Source organism: Erinaceus europaeus, chromosome 11 (assembly GCF_950295315.1).
Source record: "Erinaceus europaeus chromosome 11, mEriEur2.1, whole genome shotgun sequence".
NCBI classification, from domain to species: Eukaryota; Metazoa; Chordata; class Mammalia; order Eulipotyphla; family Erinaceidae; genus Erinaceus; species Erinaceus europaeus.
In genome coordinates this window covers 69,443,375-69,459,785 of record NC_080172.1, presented here as the reverse complement: position 1 = coordinate 69,459,785, position 16,411 = coordinate 69,443,375, and the positions used below count along the sequence as shown (strand labels likewise).

The following is a 16,411-nucleotide window of genomic DNA, read 5'->3' as shown; positions in this document are numbered from 1 at the left end:
GGGAGAGAAAGACAGACACCTGCAACCTACTTCACTGCTTGTGAAGTGACTCCCCTGCAGGTGGGGAGGCAGGGGCTTGAACCAGGATCCTTATGCTGGTCCTTGCACTTTGCACCACGTGCACTTAACCTGCTGCGCTACCACCCCCTTTCTTCTGCTTCTCCCTTTTCTCCTCCTCCTCCTCCTCCTCCTTCTTCAGTTTTATTTATTTATTTTGGATAGATACAGAGAAATTGAGCAGGAATGGGGAGACAGAGAGGGGGAGAAAGACACCTGAAGCACTGCTTTATCACTCATGCAGTTTTCTGCCTGCAGGTGGGGATGGTAACTTGAACAATGTAATGTGTACATTTTACCAGGTACACCATAACCCAGTCTCTCTCTCTCTCTCTCCCTCTCTCTCTTTTACCCCCCTCTCGATTCCTCTCTGTCTCCATGCAAAAATTAATTAACTATAAAATATTTATTTATTTACTTATGAGAGAGAGGAATGAAGAAGCAGAGCTTTCTCTGGCACATGTGATAACAAACTCAGGACTTCCTACTTGAGAGTCCTTCCCCACGATACCACCTCCATAACAACATAGTTTTCAGGACTACTCTAGTGTTTGGTGGCACCTCTACCCTAAACCAAGAGCCTCTACTGACAGAAAAATCAATCATGTATGTGTGTTTGGATCCAAGACCTTGTCTCAGCAGCTTTGAGTCTGAGATGCCTTTTACTGTTTTTCTAAACCTGCTCTTCATCAAGGCCCAGCTTCACCATTCCTGCCTCCAGAAAACTCCTCTCTTTCCTGGTCAGAACTAATAATACTTCTTTCTTCATTCCTTCTGACCTTTCATAATGTTAAATCTGTACAAAATTTTTCTGAAGGAGAAAAGGGGCCACAGCCATAAATACCTTAGATGACAGACACAAATCAGTCCTATCCTGAGTAATACAAAGAATGTTTCCACTATAGCACTCATCATCCATCATACTTTGCCTTGGTTCATTTATTTGAAATGTCTGGGTCCCTGTCTAAATTTTAATGTCTAGAAAAGTACTTTGCCTTCAATAGCTGTCAGTATGTGTTTATGGAATAAACACTTTTTCAATTGTCTTGAATTACTGTTACATCTATGATTTGACATTTAACTTTACATTTGTGTGTGTGTGTGTTTCATCTAATCTCCGAGCACCATGAGGGCAGGAACCACACCTTATTTTATTTTATAAACATTATAGGCTATAAACAGACACAATTTTTAAAGAAGGAGAGAAGAGAAAAAGCTTGACAATATACCAGCACTCATTCAGTAATAAAATCAGTATGTACTGAAGATTAAGAAAGGCTGCCAAAAGTTGGTATATTGCACCAAAGTAAAAGACCCTGGGGTGGGTGGTGGGGAGAGTTCAGGTCCTGGAACAGATGGCAGAGGACCTAATGGGGGTTGTATTGTTATATGGAAAACTGGGAAATGTTATACGTGTGCAAATTATTGTATATACAGTCTACTGTGAAACATTAATCCTCCAATAAAGAAATTTAAAAAAAAATAAAAAGAAAGACTGCCAGAACCAAAGTTTTTTGCTTGGGATGCTCTTAGTGTAATAAAATATATGTTGGTCTCCCAATAAAAAATAAAGAGGGGCCAGGTGGTGGTGCACCAGGTTAAGTGAACATAGTATGAAGCACAAGGGCCAGCACAAGGAACCAGGTTTGAACCCCTGCACCCCACCTGCAGGAAGGATACTTCATGAGTGCTGAAGCAGGTCTGCAGGTTTCTATCTTTCTCTCTCCCTCTCTGTCTCCTCCCTTTCCTCTCTCAATTTCTCTCTGTCTTATCCAATTTAAAAAAATGGATAAAATCTACTAGGAGTAGTAGATTTATAGTGCTGGCACTGAGCCCCAGTGATAGCTCTGGAGGTAATAAATTAAAAAATAAAAATAAATTAAAAATAACTGGCAGCAACCCTCCCTTAAAATTCTAATTTAATTAGTCTTGAGTGGCACCTATAAATTGGAATTATGTAATGAATGCAGAAAAGGAAATTTAAATTTTGGAAGACCACAATTAGATTTGAAATAAGATATGTAAAATATCTAAAAAAATTTTTTAAAGGAACAAATAATAAATCTAATAAGACTTTTTTTTTTTTTTTAAAAAGTAGGTATTGCACTTTTGTAAACCAGGAGAAAAGAAGCCAGAGAAGCACAAGTCTTCCATACTGGGTCAAAGTAAATGTTTCCAGATCCCTGAATACTATAAGCTAAAAATGTTAACATTTATGTAAACATTTATTTATACACATTTTATTTCTATAATTTATAAAGGAAATAGCTTAACAGGAGGAAGAAATAGAGTATCTTAAAATATGATAATTGAGTCATTATAATTCCTCATTATTTACCCCAAATAAAAAACAGCTCCTAGTGGATGGCTTCTGTTTTTAAATCTTTTCTCTTTAAAATAATATCCCTTCTAGGGGAAAGTACAGTTCATAAATATATTTTGTATGCAGAGTGAACTTCTTTTCAAGATTACCACTGGGACATAGCTCATATAAAACAGGGGAAAATGTCAAGTATTCTTTTTTTCTTTTTCTTAAAGAGTCTTTTTTAAATTTTTACTTATTTATTCTGGATAGAGACAGAGAGAATTTGAGAAGGGAGAGGGATAGAGAGTGAAAGAGACAGAGAAACACCTGCAGACCTGCTTCACTGCTTGTGAAGCAACTTCCCTGAGGGTGGGGAGCCTGGGCCTAGAACCGGGATCCTTTCGCCAGTTCTTGCGCTTTGCGACACCTGCGCTTAATCCGCTGCGCTACCGCCGACTCCCTTTTAAAGAGTTTTTAATATTTATTAATTTATTCCCTTTTGTTGCCCTTGTTGTTTTATTGCTGTAGTTATTGATGTTGTCATTGTTGGATAGGACAGAGAAAAATGGAGAGAAGAGGGGAAGACAGAAAGAGGGAGAGAAAGACAGACACCTGCAGACCTGCTTCACCGCTTGTGAAGCGACTCTCCTGCAGGTAGGGAGCTGGGGGCTCAAACCGGGTTCCTTATGCAGGTCTTTGTGCTTTGCGCCACGTGCACTTAACCCACTACCGCCTGATTCCCACCAAGTAAGCGTACATGGCGCAAAGTGCAAGGACTGGCCTAAGGATCCCAGTTCGAATAACCCTATCACCCTGCTCCCCACCTGCAGGGGGAGGTCGTTTCAGAAGCGATGAAGCAGGTCTGCAGGTGTCTATCTTTCTCTCCCCTCTATCTTCCCCTCCCCTTTCCATTTCTCTCTGTCCTATCCAACAACAACGACATCAATAACAATAACCACAACAACGATAAAAAAAAAGTCAAGTGGTTTTGGTGGGAGAAGTAACATAATGGTTATGCAAAAGACTCTCAAGTCTTAGGTATCAGAGATCACAGGTCTAACCCCATAAGGCAGAGTTGAGCAGTCCTCTACTAAAATAAGCAAGCAAACAAACAAATAAAAATCAAGGGTCTACACAATACCTAGAAATAGAGTTTAATGGTTTCCAAGTGAGTTTTTTTTCCAGATGAAGTTTCTTTTCCTTTAATCAGTTTTAGAGCAAAAATAGAACCTTAGTGGGTCTACATATTTGATTCTGTCATTAATTATGTGACCTTATTAGACAAGTTATCCATAAGACTTGCAGTTTTTATACTCAGTGCCTCTCTTTCTTGCTTGTAAGAGTTATGTTTACACTCTGCATTGTTCATACTGTATGCTGATGTGAGACACTAAGTCAGAAGATTTTCAAATGCTACACATCAAATCCTTAGACTCCAAGGTATTGGAAAGATTTTATACCCAGAGGTTAACTCTCTGTCTTTCTACAGATCTAGGTTCACTGTCTTCTGCTAGTGCAGTTAAGCTCAAAATTATATACAAACTTTTCCCCAACATGTGCCAACTGTCCTTCATTGCTAGAGAAAGGTCTGCAGGACTGTGTCCCCTATAAAAAGAGAGAATTCTTCCACCAGAGCCTGAGTTAGAGTCCAGTCCCCTAAAAAGACGGAAAAAAACAAGTGGAAAAGTTTCCACTTATACAATACAAAATACAAGGTTTCACATACAAAACTCTATTGTTGAGATCACACTTTCATGTCCAACCCATATCATTCCTTACAAGGAGCCTGGAAACAATACCATTCATTTTCCATTCATTGGCCTTGATGAAATGAAAACAGATACCAGATATGGGTAAATACTGAAACTAGTGTGAGTTCTAAGGTGATCTGGTGTGTAGATAGAGTGTGTGTGTGAAGTGGTAGTATTTATTTAGTATTTACCAAGCACCTACTTTGGATGGGCAAGGAACTCTTTCAGCTACTAAGAACAAGGCAGACAGAGTCACAATTGTCTGGGACTTTGAAGACTATGTGGGGAGGCAGTTAAACAGGTGACTGTAGCAGAATACAGTAAACAAAAGAGGTCCAGAATCAGATGGCTCTACAGAAATAGAAACTGATGGCAGATATCAATAGCAGCTCATATACAAACATGTATAACCAGTGTAGCTCTCTACCCTTAACTAATGGTTCTAGCTTAGAAAGAAAGAGAGGGGGAGTCAGACGGTAGCGCAGTGGGTTAAGAGCATGTGGCTTAGCTCTGTCCAAGATGGGTCAGAGAAGGTGGGTTCATTGTTCTTGATAGCTGCATAGTATTCCATTGTGTATATATACCACAGCTTTCTCAGCCACTCATCTGTTGTTGGGCACCTGGGTTGCTTCCAGGTTTTAGCTATTATGAATTGTGCTGCTATGAACATAGGAGTACACACCTCTTTTTGGTTGTTATGGAGTCCTTGGGGTGGGAATGGTGTTTATGTACACTCCTAGTAAAATGTAGTCATATAAATCACTAGTTAATTAATACGAGAGGGGGGAAATTAATTGTATGTCTCGAAATTTTTCAAAACACAAACTGACTCTTTTCAATATATAGGCTGTGTAATTGATATGCAGACTCTCTCAAAAGCCTAGACCAAGTAGATCAGAAGCAACCAATAGCACAGCTATATACAAGATACTGGGTACTATACAGCAAACCCTAACAAAAGGACTTTTCAAAGTTAACCCAATTACCAATTAATGTGATGATAACATTAACTATCGATTGTCTTTTGGAACCCTAAGACAGCAGGAACCTCACATCTCCACTATGGAGCCTCTACTTCCCCCAGTCCTGGAACCATTGGATAGGGCCCACTTTCCTGTATGCCTCTCCCAATCCATATCAAATAATACTGCATCTGCCGATCACAACCTAACCAACACAATGATTGCCACCTCAACATGCTTCACTCCAGACTGTGTCCAGAGACTTCACGTGTGGAATGACAACCCTTCAACTTCATTACTCAGGTGAGACCTTTCCTTTCATAGTATACTCTAATTTCATCTCAAGTGGTTTACTTTCTAACAAAGTCCCAAAACCTAGATATACACCAGGTTCTGTGAGAGGGAGCATATGTTCACACGTATCCATAAACTAGTGCAAAATATATGCCTGATAGCAGAAGTGCACTAGAGTTTGCAGTGAGTACCCCCCTAACACTTCCTCTCCTCTATTCCAAGCTTTGGGTCCATGATTGCTCAACAATTTGTTTGGCTTCGTATGTTAACTCTCTTTTCAGTCACCAGGTTCCAGATGCCATCAGGATGCCGGCCAGGCTTCCCTGGACTGAAGACCCCACCAATGTGTCCTGGAGCTCCGCTTCCCCAGAGACCCACACTACTAGGGAAAGAGAGAGGCAGACTGGGAGTATGGACCGACCAGTCAACGTCCATGTTCAGTGGGGAAGCAATTACAGAAGCCAGACCTTCTACCTTCTGCAACCCACAATGACCCTGGGTCCATGCTCCCAGAGGGATAGAGAATGGGAAAGCTATCAGGGGAGGGGGTGGGAAATGGAGATTGGGTGGTGGGAATTGTGTGGAATTGTACTCCTCCTACCCTATGGTTTTGTTAATTAATCCTTTCCTAAATAAAAAAATAAAATAATAAAAAATAGAGCATGTGGCACGAAGCTCAAGGACCAGCATAAAGATCCTGGTAGGAGGCTTCCGCTCCCCACCTGCAGGGAGTCCCTTCACAGGCGGTGAAGCAGGTCTGCAGGTGTCTATTTTTCTCTCACCCTCTGTCTTCCCCTCCTCTTTCCATTTCTCTCTGTCCTATCTAACAATGACGACACCAATAACAACAACAATAAAAAAACAAGGGCAACAAAAGAGAAAATAAATATATATTTTTAAAAAGAAAGAAGGAAAGAAAGAGAAAGAGAGAGAGAGAGAGAGAGAGAAAGAAAGAAAGAAAGAAAGAAAGAAAGAAAGAAAGAAAGAAAGAAAGAAAGAAAGAAACTTCTAGTGGCTGGGAACAAGCTCACCACCACACTTTGTGCTTAAAGTCTTGTGTTGTACCACTGGCACCACATGATAGCACCATGGACAGCAGTCAGGGGGACTCGGTAGATGGTGGCACAGTACTGTGGTGTTTCTCCTTTCTGTCTATCTAATTCTCTCCTCCCCCTGCCAAATAAATAAATATAACTAAATTTAAAAATTGGGCCATGATGGCTATTCAGTAGTGATATCTTGCATGTGTGAAGCCCTGGATTCATTCCTGGGTGGTGAATCAGAAAGAAAGCGAAAAGGGAGGAAAGGAAAAAAAAAAGAGAGAGAGAGAGAAGCTCAAGACATGTCAGAAGTTAGGTTGCTTTCCCTCTCAGTTCTCCACTTCTAATCTTTTAGGGAAGTGGGATAGAAATCTGAACCTACAGCACTGTCCCTCCCTTCCAAGTAAAGAATCTGGCATTTAGGACAGGGGTGTGAAAAATGTAAACACTTTAAACTGCCCTGGGTTCAAATACTAGCTTTATAAATCCTAGTAGGTTGAGTCATATGACAGTATATATATTTAACCATGTTCTGCAGTGTCATATAGTTCACACACTCCCACAGTGTTTATTCTTTGTGTTTCTATGGAGTAAATCACCTAATACCTTTTTAGTTCCTTCAGGTGCTAATTCCACCAGCTTTCAGGGATATTGTGAAGATTAAATGAGAAGATGTAAATGAAAGTACTTGACATATAGCAGCCACACAATAAATGTTAGTTTTTCCCAAAGCTAGTCAGATGCTAAAATCATAAGGAAAGATAGCTATTTCCTGGTCACACTGAGTTTATGATACCAAGAAGAGATAGATTAAAACAAGCTATTTTGGGGTTTTAATATTGGGATAGGCTGGCATCACATATCGGCATATTCTGTAAAGAACATATGCTACCATGCTCAAGGACCTGGTTCAAGCCTCTGGCCCCTATCTGCATAGGGGAAACCATGTGAGGTGAAGAAGTGCTGCAACTCTCTCTCTCTCTCTCTCCCTTTCCCTCCCTCCCTCTCTCTCTCTTCCTTTCCCTCCCTCCCTCCCTCTCTCTCTCTCCCTCCCTCCCTCCCCCCTCCCTCCCTCCTTATTCTTTTTGTCTCTATCAGTAGAAGAAAAAATGTCTGCCAGGAGCAGTGCCATGGTAATGACGCTGAACCCCAGCATTAACATTGGTGGCAAAAATAAAAGAAAACAATGCAAATTATTGAGGTAGGTAGGCTGTGTGTGGGTGTGGAGAGAAGGTATATTGAAATCTTTGTACCTTTGTTCAGTTTGCTTGTGAACCTAAAATTGCTTTCAAAAATAAGGCCTATTAAAGCATATGGGGAGGTGGTACAGTGGATAAAGCATTGGAGCCTCAGACATGAGGTCCTGAGTATAATCCCCAGCAGCACATGTACCAGAGTAATGCCTGGTTCTTTCTCTCCTCCTATCTTTCTCATAAGTTATATATATATTTAAAGAACATATGGGGAAAAACAAGTATGCCTTGGGTTTGTTGTATTTAGACTGTGAGCTTAGAGATCTTAGTGCTCACACTTATCTTCCACATAAACCCTTCTCTGTCATGCTCATTAAATTCCTGGTGGTGTCCCTGGAGCCTCTGTTGATCTGGCCCAAGTGGGCCGGCAAGTGAGAAAACATACATACAGATTCTCACCCCCTCCCCAGTACATTCCAGAACAAGACAAAGCTCTCTTGCTTGGCTGCAATGCCTCTTCACAAATAGACTTGGCCTGGAAATGAAAGACTCCCTGTGAAAGGGTGAGTTTGGAGCCCTTGAAATCTCCAGAACAATTTGTATATAGATAGGAACTCAGCTCTGCTTCCCCAGGCTTTAAATATATGCTCAGAATGATTTGGGTTTTTTTTTTCTTTTTTTTAAATGCCTTTTTATCTTATCTGCTTATTTTAAATAATTTATTAGTGGTTTAAAACTTATCTGCGGGATTATCAGATCATACAGTTTCATATCACTTCCACCACCAAACTTCTGTCACCAGCACCCCCCCTAGGATAACCACTATAGTTCCCCAAGGCCTTATAGATGTGTTGGCCACTTTTTTTTTTTTTTTTGCAAGTTCATGTGTTTCAGTTCTTTATATTCCACATTCGAGTGAAACTATCCTACAGTTGAGCATGACTTGCTTCTCTCAACTATTTATTCTTCAATTTTATTTATTTATTTTATATTTATTTTTCCCTATTTGTTGCCCTTGTTGTTTTTTATTATTGTTGTAGTTATTATTGTTATGGTTGATGTTGTCATTGTTAGATAGGACAGAGAGAAATGGAGAGAGGAGGAAAAGACAGACGGGGAGAGACAGATAGACACCTGCAGACCTGCTTCACCGCTTGCGAAGTGACTCCCCTACAGGTGGGGAGCTGGGGGCTCCAACCGGGATCCTTAGGCCGGTCCTTGTGCTTTGCACCATGTGCGCTTAACCTGCTACACTACCGCCCGATTCCCTATGCTTTAATTTTCTAACCACATATCTTAGAATCAATTTCTCTATCTCTCTTTCTCTTACTAGAACACCACTCAGCTCTGGCTCATAGTGGATCTTTAACTTGAGCCTGGGACTTCAGAGTCTCAGGCATAAAAATCTGTTGCAAAAGTCACTGTGCTATCTCCTAGGCTTTGCATCAAAAAGCAAAAAGTCACTGTGCTATCTCCTAGGCTTTTTTCTCTTCAGGCAGTGGGTATAGAATTTGGATAAGTAAAAATCCACTTTGGAATTAAAAGGCTATCAGAAAATGACAACAAGTTTCTGAAGACAAACCAGTTCAAAGAAAACTTCCTCTAGCTAACTAATTTTGAATTATCTATATGGTACCAACTATGTTCTGGCAGTTACTTCTAAATTCAGGTCTCAATTCTGGATTAACTCTTGCTTTGATCTCACACCAAAAAGGATAAAGAGATTAATGTTCTTCAAATTCCAGAATGGTTTTCTTTATATCATAGCTACATGGCAAGCTAAGTCCTAACACCAAGCAATCGCTCCTCCCTTGGAAGCCTCAATGTGTGCTGAAGCCAGGTCCTATGACAAGGTAACTTTTCTGAAGTTGTCCTTGTGTTTGATCCCAGGCAGAGCATTTAGACTGCACTCTACACTGTGTCTTCTGGGACAACAGTCACCAGTAGGGTGTGGGTCTTGAACTCCAGTGATGGGACTAGTCTAAACTGAGACAGGCTGTTAAGATCTCAAATACATACAGGATTGCAAAAAATAATCATAGGAAAAGAAAGGAAAATCTCATAAATTTTAAGCTTTGATTTCATATTGAAATGACAAAATTTTAAATATTAACATAAACTTTTCTTTTTAGACTATTGCCATGCATCACCAAGTATGGGCTGAATTTCAAATAGAGAGACATTCAGAAAAGAGATACTTTCAAAAAGCCAAAGCTTCCCCCAGTGCCATGGCATTGACCTCTAGCCAGAGTCCCTCCTGTGGCAAAGCAGTCACACTCCCAGGTAAGCTCTCTCACTAGTTCTAAGATTAATTTCACATTTCATTTTATTTTGCATTTAATGAGGCTACTAGACCATTCTGAATGACATCTGTGGCTTGTATTATATTTCTGTTGGGCAGCTCCACTCTACAAGGTACTAGGAAAAAGCACATGCAAACTTTCTGTTTATTCCAAGAAGGCCTGCTCTTACCTGCATCACAGGTATAACCCTGTAGCAAAAAAGCACATAACAGTTTTATGAGGCGCGGAGGGTTGATAGCATAACGGTTATGCAAACAGACTCTCATGCCTGAGGCTCCAGGTTCAGTCACTTGCACCACCATAAGCCAGAGCTAAACAGTGCTCTGGTTCAAAAAAACAAAAGAGTTTTATGAGGAGCCAGATGGTAACTCATTTAGTAGAGCACACATACTACCTGGTCCCTACCTGCAGTGTATGTATGTGGGGGGGGGGGAGGAGGGCATCACAAGTGTTGGAGCAATGCTGCAAATGTCTCCTGCCTATCTCTCACTCTCTCTCCCCCCTCTCTATCTTTGTCAAAAAAAAAAAAAAAAGGAAAAAGGAAAAACATGACTACAGGTAATGATGGAATTGTGTAGGCACTGAGTATCAGTGATAATCTTTGTATCCAAAAAAAAAAAGTTTCTGAAATCATGGTACTCATCAGTCAACAAGATACAGTAGTGACTGAATCTAGTTATGAGAGAAATAAAATCATCTAGGAGAATAATAGCAGGAGTCCAATCACAGTACAACTGAAACTATGTTCAGACACTAAACTCCAAAGCTAGGGATCTCCCCTCTATATTTTCATTGCTCTAGGTCCATTGCGAGCACGGTTCTCATATGTAGAAAACAATTCTATATTTAGCAAATTAATGGGCAACATTGAAAATAAAAACATAGATCACTTTTTTTAAAGATTTTATTTATTTATTAATGAAAAAGATAGGTGAAAGAGAAAGAGGGAAAGAACCAGACATCACTCTGGTACGTGTGCTGCCAGGGATTGAACTCAGGACCTCATGCTTGACAGTCTAGTGCCTTAGCCACTGGGCCACCTCCTGGACCACGTAGATCACTCTTAAACAAGCCTCACTGTCAAGAATTTCCTTTATTACTCTGTATCTTTCTTTCCTCCATCTGCACACTCATTCCTTCCATCAAGCATATTTCTCTTGAAGAGACTTCTCAGTTCCAAGAAGAGTTGGAGGTGTACCTGCAAAGCTCCAAAACCTGTTTTCGGGACTCTTGGCTGGAGGAGCTAGTGAGGTTAGAAAGGTAGTCTCCTACAATGAACTTGGGTCCATACTCACAGAGGGTTAAAGAATGGGAAAGCTATCAGGGGAGGGGATGGGACACAAAGTTCTGGTGGTGGGAATTGTGTGAAGTTGTACTCCTTTTATCCTATGGTTTAGTCAATGTTTCCTTTTTATAAATAAAAAATTTAATAAACTTATTTCCAAGAGTTAATCCATATCATATTCATCTCTATGAGACAAATATTAATAAATAAATAACTGTGCCTCTATAAAAAAAATAAAGGTAGTCTCCTTTTCTACCTGTTCTGTATAAACAAGTCTAACCTACAGCTTCTGTGAGATCTTTACAATCAGCCAACACAAACATTCTGAGCATCTCTTACAGGCTGTCAAACAATGCTGAAGGTTATGTTGAAGAAGACTGCAGAGACTGGCCCACCCCCCTAAGTGTTCATAATTGAAGAAATACATTCATGGAAAGATGATCACCAGCCAGGGACTCAATAATGTGTCAAATAATGTATGTGAACTAGAAGTGCTGGCAGAGTACAGGAAGTGAAAGGTTATGGGGGCAGTAGAGATGGCGGAAGGCCCGCTGAGCAAGCAGAATCCAACGTGGGTTCTGAAACCTGGGTATAGTTTGACTACACAGAGAAAAAAAATGACAGGTATTTCAGATGTGAACAAAGATGTGTCAGCAGGAATGAGAACACATGAGAGACAATGACTCACTAGAAGGACTTGTTTCAAAATACATTTATAGGAGAATAAAACTTATTTCCTACTTCACTAAGAGTATTATAACATTAGCAGAGGGAGTCAGGCAGTAGTGAAGCAGGTTAAGCACAAGTGGTGTGAAGCCAAGGACCAGCTAAGGAGCTCTGTTCGAGCCCCCAGCTCCCCTCCTGCAGGGGAGTCGCTCTACAGGCAGTGAAGCAGGTCTGAGGCTGTCTCTCTCCCTCTCTGTCTTCCCCGCCTCTCTCCATTTCTCTCGGTCCTATCCAACAACATCAATAACAACAACAACAATAAAAACAACAAGGACAACAAAAGGTGAAAATATATATACATATACATTAGCTGAAAACTCTGATAGTCTTTTACCACCAGACCTCTACCAGCATCTGTGCTCACTCTGTTTTTCCAGCTGTGACCACAGGTCAACTATTCCTGCTACTATCTGAAGTTAAAACTTCTATGTGTGTATTGATTCTTTCTCTTTTCTTCAGCTCTAACACCATCTTCCTAGACAATACTCCAAGTCCACCTGTATATTAGTTGTTGGACTCAGGCAAAAATTAGTAAAGTCATGGGCTCCTTGGAACATACCTGAAAGACTTCCTAGCTTCTTCCAACATGAAGGCCCCAAATCTCATCTATTATATTCTTTAGGTTCCTGGTTATTAAACAATTTGTTCTGCTTTATATCTTAATGCTTTTCAGACACCAAATTTCAGATGCTACCATGACACCAACCTGACTTCCCTTGGCAGGTGACCTCACCAATGGAACTCCTGGAACTCCACCTCTCCAGAGCCCTGCCTCACAGAGAAGAATAGAAACAGGCTGGGTATATGAATCAACGTGCCAACATCCATGTCTAGTGGAGAAGCAACTACAGAAGCCAGACCTCTCACCTTCTGCACCCCATAAAGATCTTTGGTCCACACATATCCCCAGAGGGAATATGTGGGAAGATTCCAATGGAGGGGATGGAATATGGAACCCTAGTGGTGGGAATTGTATGGAATTGTACCCCTTTTTTCCCCAATATCTTGTGGATCATTATTAAATCACTAATAAAAAAATTCAGAGGGCCGGGCAGTAGTGCCCTGAGTTAAGTGCACATAATACAAAGTGCAGGGACTGGTGCAAGGATCCTAGTTAGAGCCTGCAGCTCCCCTCCCCACCCGCCTGCAGGGGCGTCGCTTCACAAGTGGTGGAGCAGGTCTGCAGGTGTCTCTCTCTCCCTCTCTATCTTCCCCTCCTCTCTCAATTTCTTTCTGACCTACCCAACAACAACAACAGCAATGGATTCATAATGCAGGCATCGAGCCCCAGCGATAACTCAGGAGGCAAACAAACAACAACAAAAAAATCCTGTCTCCCTTTCTTTCCTTCATCAAAACTTTGCTTGCTGGAAAAGTATACAAACAGACTATTATTCATCTATCCATTAAAAAAAATCTAGGGACTGGGTAATGGCACATCTGGTTGAGTTCACTTGTTACAATGCTCAATACCCTGGTTCAAGCCCCCAGTCTCCATTTACATGGAGGATAGTTTCATGAGTAAGTCAGTGCTGCAGGTGTCTCTCCTTCTTTCTCTTCCTTTCTATCTCCCCCATCTCAATTTCTCTCTGTCACTACTAAAAATAAATATTAACTTTAAAAAATATATGACCCTCATATCTTTATCCCAATGACAGTCCATTTCTCTGCTCTCTTTTGCAGTAAAATTGCTCAATATCAGTCTTAATCAGTAACTTCAACTCTCCTCCCATTTTTGTAAAAGTTGCCTCCTCCACTCCACCAGACTAGTCAGAGATGACTAGTGATATTCATATCACTAAATCCAAATAATAATGTACTTGTTGCTAAGTCAGTCCTTAGCCATCTTACTTCCAGAGCTATCAGCAGAGGAAAGAAAAGAGAGAAAAATCAGAAAGCTAGTAGCTGAGTGCCAAACAAGGGCTAAGGAAGCTTGAGGAGGCATTCCAAGTCTAACCAAAGGCACCAGTCAGGCATGCCCCCGAGTGTCCCCACAGCTGGAAGAACCCCTCTGCTTTCACCCTAGCTCTACAGAGGTTGGCAGAGACCAGTTACTATGATCCTAACTGAGTTCTCTTGGCTTTGAGATGACTTGGCAGCAACCTGCCTATTCCAATCATCCCCAAGTCTAGAAGGGGTTGGAGATCAAGAATAAGACTTAAGTAATCTGAGGACCACTCAGTGGTACCCCTGCAGGTAGCATGCGGGCTCTGCCACATGTACCACAGAGTGGTCCTCAGATTACTTTTAAATTTGAGCACAAAAGCTACTTAGCTGGAAAGGAGAGAAGCTGGATAGGGAGGTCCAAACTGAGTATTTCTGAGGATAGTCACCTATTCAGCCCCAGAGAGAAGATCTGAAACCTGTCAATTAAAAAGCACCCTGGGAGGACTTACTGCTCCTGGCCATCCAGCAGTCCTGCCTGGCTGGAGGTCACAGCATTCCTATGGGCAGTCTCTCTCTGCTCATCCAGGGACCTCAGCAGACAGCTCCCTCCTGCAGTCCTCACCAGAGCTTCCTAGGCCATGTGCATCAAAAGGTGGCCTCCTGCCCTTTGAGACAGTCAGGCCTTGCATGAGGCTGGGAGATGAGAAGCTGTCATTACCAGGAGCCCTCGCCTCTCATCCAGGTTTTTAAATAGCAGGGATGGTAAGTGCCCAGTGCGTCTAAAAGTCTATTCTGGAGTTGCCTGGCAAAAAGCCACCTTAATCTTACTTAGCTCTCCATGGAATGGGGAACGGCATGTACCAAATTGGATGGCTCTCTATGGAGTGTGGGTGGATTATCTGCTATTTAACATGCTAGGGAAGGCATCATTACAATCTGTGTCAGCCTCCATCCTGTGCCTTGTCTTGTCTTGTTTTTCTCTTTCTTTCTTTCTTTCTTTCTTTCTTTCTTTCTTTCTTTCTTTCTTTCTTTCTTTCTTTTTTCCTTCCTTCCTTCCTTCCTTCCTTCCTTCCTTTTTTTCTTTCTAAAAAGGCAGAGAGAGAAAGTGAGAGAAACCATAGCACTGAAGCTTCCTTTAATGTAGTGAGGGCTGGACTAGAATTTGGGTCAGGCACACGGCAAAGCAGTGCACTATACAAGTAAGCTACTTGACCAGTCCTATCCTAGGCCCTTTCTATGTGCCACACAGGGACATTTCTCTCTGAGGTAGGGTTTGCTTAGATGAGACAGCAAGGCCAGAGCAGGAAGCAGAGAAAGAGATGAAACTCCTGAGTAAGGGACATTTTCACTGAGGAAGTAAATATTGGGGGGGGGGGGGATAGACGCAAGACATAGAACCATTTATCTATGAACTACTTTAGCTCTTGCTAAGTGTATTCTATTTTAGCCCCATAATTCAAAGGGAAAGAAAGTATAAACATCTGCCAAGCATATGCATTCCTTGAATTTTTGTTGAAGAGCAATAGTGGAGCTCATTGCAAGTGTCTGAACAGAAATGATGACTCTGGTCTCAACTTGACTGTGAATTTGCTGTTATAACCTTAGGTATATAACTCTGTCATTCTGGGCCTTAGACTGATCTGTAAAATCGTGGGTTTATTCACTAGGAAAAGTTGAGTGAATGGTATAGAGGAGCCTCTTGTATTATTTCTCTACTTCTGAAACTAATTGTAAAATAAAATTTAAAAACTGTTTTAAAATAAAAGGATTAGGACTGGCAAAGTAGATCACCTGGATAGTGTACCTGCTTTGGAATGCACATGACCAGGTTCAAGTCCAGGCCCCCTGTGCTAGAGGAAACTTCAGTTATGTGATGTATTTCCCTTTATGTGTGTGTCCATCTCACTTCTTATATCTGATAAAGTCAGTCCAGAGCCATGAAGCCCCAACAATGACAAAACCAAAAACAACAAACTAACAAAAACCAGAAGGGATATATAATTTATTCTCAATATCCTTTCTCCTCTAAACTGTAATTCTGTGCTTCTTATCTCCCCTTGGGCAAAAGTCAATCTCTTTTGCACGATCCAAATTCATTTCAAGGCAGAATTTTGCCCACTCATCTAAATACAGACATGATGTTAATCAGGCCCAGCACAAACGAACTGGTTGGTTTTAAAATATCCTCATACTGTAGGCAAAAACTGAATTCTCCAAAAATATATGAAAAACACTCCATTCATATCCACTTTATCCCTGCAAACAAATAAATGAAGCCAGAAGAGAGAAGCTGTTTCTGAAAGTCTATACTTACAGTATTTCGGTTTTTTTTTCCCTAGCAACTAAACTAATTATAGCTCTGGTTACCTGGTAACACCACTAGATTTTCCCGACACTAGTTTTCAGGTCCTTTCAGCACTGCTGGCAACTCCCCTACTGAGAAGGCATCAGAGAAGCTGAGGGCAAAGGAGAAGGAAAGCAACTACCTCACTGAGGGTCAGAATACCTCCAGAAGATGCCTGGAATCACAAAACTTCACAGCTGGTGGGGATCCTAGTGCCAATTCCAGTCCAGCCCATTTATTTTATACACAAAAGCCAGAGTCCCA

The 16,411-nt window shown here is 41.1% G+C and overlaps 1 protein-coding gene across 8 annotated transcripts in view; it reads right to left on the bottom strand.

Moving 5' to 3' along the window:
- PDE4DIP (phosphodiesterase 4D interacting protein) overlaps window positions 1-16,411 on the bottom strand; it is a 245,515-nt gene that overhangs the window by 123,843 nt on the left and 105,261 nt on the right. The window lies entirely within an intron of this gene.